The following is a 5,202-nucleotide window of genomic DNA, read 5'->3' on the forward strand; positions in this document are numbered from 1 at the left end:
CTCTCAATTCTTTCTTTTTGCCTTCTGATTCAGTTTCCTCTGCTTCTTCCTCAACTACAACCTTAAAAACTCTTTGTTCTTGTTCTTTCTTTCTTTTTCCTGCAGCTTTAGGGACTTTAGATTCTCGAGGATCACCTTGTTTTTCCTTTCTTCTGATTTCTATCTTTGGAGGAAGAGGAGACTTCTCCTTCTTGACATTTACACTCCTAGTTTGTCTACTGGTGGAGACACTAGAGGTTCCTGCCTTATTTTCTTCAAATTTGGTTCTTTCTTCATCAATCATCTCCTTTGTGAAGCCTTGTGCAAGAGTAAATTCTTCAACCTCTTTTCTGACCTTTTTGGCTATTACCGGTGTGGGAAATTTAGCATGTACCTATAATGATTTCTCCTTAAATGTGCGAAACCTAGGTACATTAGGATATATCGGTTTAGATAGAAGGTGATCAACATAGATAGTCAATATATCAGTTTCTACCTCATACCCCATAGGAATGACCCATGAAGTTCTTGGGTCTGTAGCCTCCATCTGACAAGTATCTGTATCAACCATAAAAAAAATGGAGTCTTCAAATACCTTTTTACAACATGCCCCAGTATTCTTTCTCTGTCATGCATTCTCTTCTGGAAATCTTTGAAGTGTCCCCAAATAGTCTTTGTGAATTCATTTCCAAGAATTTTAATGTTGTTCTTAATTTGAAACATTGCCAGTGTATCCATAGACCATTGGATATCACCTATGCCAGGAAAGAAATATTTGAAATAGAAAAACAATCTAATAATCAACTGACCAAATTTGAACTTTTGTCGCTTGTCCTTCTTGATTGACTCAAGATTCAACATCAGTTGTGCTCTCAAGGATTCTACTAGGTCATAATCAACATTCTCTTTCAACATTTGATAAGCTGTGTGGATAGGAGCTCTAGGAATGCTATTCATCCAACTCGAATGGTATGCTCTGTAGCCGATGACCATGGATGCAAACTTTACTTCTGGATCTTCAATATCATTTATTGTCATAGCATGAGCATCCCACTTCAACTTTGTCAGTCGGATAACCTCATCCTTCGGGATTGATCTCAAAATAGGGACTTCACCGTTGGCCCATAAGCCAGTGACAACATGGATAGCCTCCTTTGTGATCTTGTGTGGTCTATCCAACCACATAAACTGATCATGAATCCTATTCAGAACATATCTCACATGCTCTTTTTCAAAATCATCTATAAAGGTTAATGCATGGTGAAAACCCTTATCGGTTACCCTTCTCAATTCATCCTTCACCACTCCTTGTTTATCACACAGTAATAGGTATTGATCAAAGATGGTAAATGTTCCTAAATCTTCTAGTTTGTAATGAATGTATCATCTAATGTCTTCAACATGCAAAACTTCGTAGGGTACACTAGATAGGGCTCCAGCTGGATCTGTCTCCATGGACTTATGAGGATGTCTTTTAAACTCTGGTCAAGGTATTTTAGTAATATCAACAATGTGTGGTGTATTCACAGAGAAATACCTTTAGACTTCTTTGCAGCTAGGGTTTTCGGTCTGAATGCACTACCACCGATTCAATTTTCCACAAATCTTCACAATCTGCTATTAACTTTGCCAAAGTAGAAATCAAATGCTCTTTTATGTTTCTGTTTCTCTCCAAATGTGCTCTCAAAAATGCTAAGTGAGAAATGAAACTGTAAAACACCTTTTATTTCCCTTTTACCAATTGCATTTAATGCTAAACCAGTTGAACATACCCTAATCACCATTCAACCCCAAAAATTGCTACCGGTTCACATATCTCATCCAATTTACCAATTTGAGATATAACCAATTCAAAATCACTTCATAACATAATATAGCATTAAAATATACAGATTTGACTTACTGCACACCATATAGGGCATCTGGAAATGGATCTGACAATATGCTCCCCCTAAGCTTCATACATATCTTAGTTATCCGGTGAGGGATTCTCCATAGCAAGTGAAGAATTGGAGTCCTCTGATGGTTTCTCCTCACTTTTCTTTCTCCATATCTTATTCATCTCACTTTTGGTTTCTTCCACATCTACCTTCTTCTTTCCTTTTTGATCAATAGATTGATTAACCCGTTGGTTCATTCTAGCTCTACAAAACCTTGCAATATGTCTCAATTTGTGACAGTGGAAACATGCCATTCCAGATGCTCTTTGGGGTCCATTATTGCCTCTATTAGTTCTTCTCCTGCAATTCATAGCTACATGACCATATTTGGGACAGATTGAAAATGTCACATTCCATCTATTCTCCATTTCATATGGACAAGACTGGTTCACATAAGGTCTCTACCAAGTAGGGTTCCTCTAGCTATTGTAAGATCTCTATCATTCACCATTAGACCTCTGATTCATGTAATATCTTTGATTGTTCACTCTTGACCTGCACTTAACAACTCTATGCCCATACTTGTTGTAATTGAAGCAATATCCATCAAAAGTACTAGGCTTATATCCTTCATATCCATTAGGTCTATATCCATCAAAAGTACGGGATCTACTTCTACAAACATTTGTAGTATGACCTACCTTATGACAGTTAAAACATACTAGTTTGTAGGTTCACTTACCGGTGATCTTATTGGCCTTTGGTGCAGATTTGGTTTCATGCATGGTGTTCTTGGTACTGGATGGCTCTCCTTGTTTAAAGGTTGTGTATCCCAAGCCACGTGTATCCCCGTTCTGCCTTTGTGTCTGAATTTGCTCATCAAGCATAGAAGTGCTCTTGTTAAATTTAGCTAATAACTCATTTGCATCAGCCAAATCCCTGGTAAGCTCCTCATTCTTCTTTGTGAGACTTTCTCTGAGAGACATAGCCATGTCTAGATCAGCTTGTATTTCCTCCTTTTCCTCTTTAAGATGTACATGCAAGGTACCAATCTCTCGGTTCAGCTTAATGATCTCATGCTCCTGATCTCTTATTTTGTCTTCATCTATCCTCGAGACTTCCAACTCTTGACTCATCCTAATGGTAAGGGCTTTCAACTCTCTCCTCAGATTTAACTTTTTAGCATTCAACTTTTCCATCTCATTAGACAAGGCATCAATGTTTTCTTCCTCAGATGAATTATTTTCAGTGAGTTCCAACAACTTCTCAACCAACTCTTTTCTCTTAGCCAATGAAGCTTTGTACTTGACCTTTAGTTCACCAATGGCTTCTTCAGATTGTGCAAGCCTATGTGAAAGCTCTCTGGAACTCATTGAACCTTCCCTCATGTTAGCCTTAGAGATCCCTCCCAAGCAGTTAAGCCTTAAGGGAATTAGGCTCTGATACCAATTGATAAACTTATAAGGCACTGAGAAGGGGGGTGAATCAGTGCAAGAAAAAACTTAATAAATCTAATAAAAAATTTCACCAAATTGAATATCAATAAGCATGCAAGAAATAATACCACATAAGGGTAAGTGCACCAAGATGGTGAATATAGAAGTGGCCACATGAAAAAAAAAATGAAAATTTTCATATCCCGTGCATGTTTTGGAAATTCAAAAACGTGCTAGGCCAAAAACAATTAAAAAAAAAAAAAGTTCCTCTGGGTTTTGAGGAACATTATATTTTATAATAAAAAATCAAAAGTTCCTCAAAACCCGTACGGGTTGTGAGGAACATTATATTTTTTAGAAACCTGCGAGTTATGCAGAACTAGAATTTTTGGCCTTAGTTCTGCATAACCTGTACAGGTTATGTATAACTAGGAGCCAAATAGGATGGGGGGGGAGAGAGAGAGAGAGAGAGAGAGAGAGAGAGAGAGAGAGAGAGAGAGAGAGAGTAGGGGGTAGGAAGAGGGATAGAATAAGACAAGAAGAGGGGGAGGGAGAGAGTTAGAGACAGAGAGAGACAGAGAGAGATGAGCTAGAGAGATAATGAGAAGGAGAAAAGGGTGAGAGGCTCAAAAGAAAGAGAAGTGTGAGGAGAGAGATGAGATAGAACTCAAGGAGGATAATTAGGGCTCAAAATAGACAGAGATGATGATGGGGGAAGGAAGACGAGAGAGAGGAAAAGAAGAGAGACATGCATGTATAAAAACATATATACATATATCTATATAAATATATGTATATATAACTATAGATATGCATATATACATAAATAAATATGTTGGCATATGATGAACTGACATGTTGATTTGATGATACTATATGTTGTCATTGATGTCAATAATTGTAAGTGAACCAATATGCAGATTGAAAGAAGTTGGTGAACCGGTATAAAGAGGTATGAAGAGATGTAGTGAACCGATGTCGGTGTTTCACTGAGTGTGACTACCGATTGGTAGTCTCAGCTCTAGGGTTTCCAGTTTGGCAATCTTGCTTGTGCGATGCAACCAATAATATTTTGTGATGAGTTAGCTAAGAGATGATGATCAGATCGAGGTGCCATGTTAGCTATGTGGATGTGGAGGATTTCCTTGAGGATCTTGCATGAGAATATCAACTACATTAAAAGTCTACCTTGGGAATGAATATTCTTCTTGGCGATATGAGAAGAAAGTGTGATGAGTTACTGATTCCCATGTGTGGTGAAGAATGGACGATGTAAATTGTCTTGTGATCTATTTGAAATTGTATTGCTCTATGCAAAGTGTTTGGATGGTCAGGATTGGACCGCTTGTATTGTAAACCTAAGATGCTTAGGGTTTAGGGTTTATGCTACCGACCTAATTGTTGTCTATAAGGTCGATGATGTTTGTTATTTTAAGTTGTCAGCAAATGTTGTGTGTGATGAGATACTTGCTAGACCAGTAAGAGAAAATTGTAGAGTGTGATTGCAGAAGTAGAGGAACTAAAAATGATCTTCCTTGGCATGTAGTGTTGTTATCAGATCGAAGTTTTTACTTGTTGTCTTCTAACCATTTCAACAGTTGGAAAATCCCTTTGTTGAGTAGCTTTAATAGGCTTACTATAAATCCTCTAATCAGGTGGCTCAATATCATTGAGTTCTTCAAATCCTCTAGTGGGGTAACCTTTAATAGGGTTTCAACCTTTAATAGGGTATATAGCCATTCCTTAACCGGGTGATCTTTAACGGGATCGGTTCCTAGCAGAACCTTTTTTTAAAGTCTTTAACCAAACTAGGCTCCTAACAGAGTGAGCTTCAAAAGAGTTCGAAAACAAGCTTGTGGGTATTCATCCCCACTATGGTTTTTCCCATTTGGGTTTCCACGTGAAAA

The sequence above is a fragment of the Cryptomeria japonica genome, chromosome 1 (genome assembly GCF_030272615.1).
Source record: "Cryptomeria japonica chromosome 1, Sugi_1.0, whole genome shotgun sequence".
NCBI lineage: Eukaryota > Viridiplantae > Streptophyta > Pinopsida > Cupressales > Cupressaceae > Cryptomeria > Cryptomeria japonica.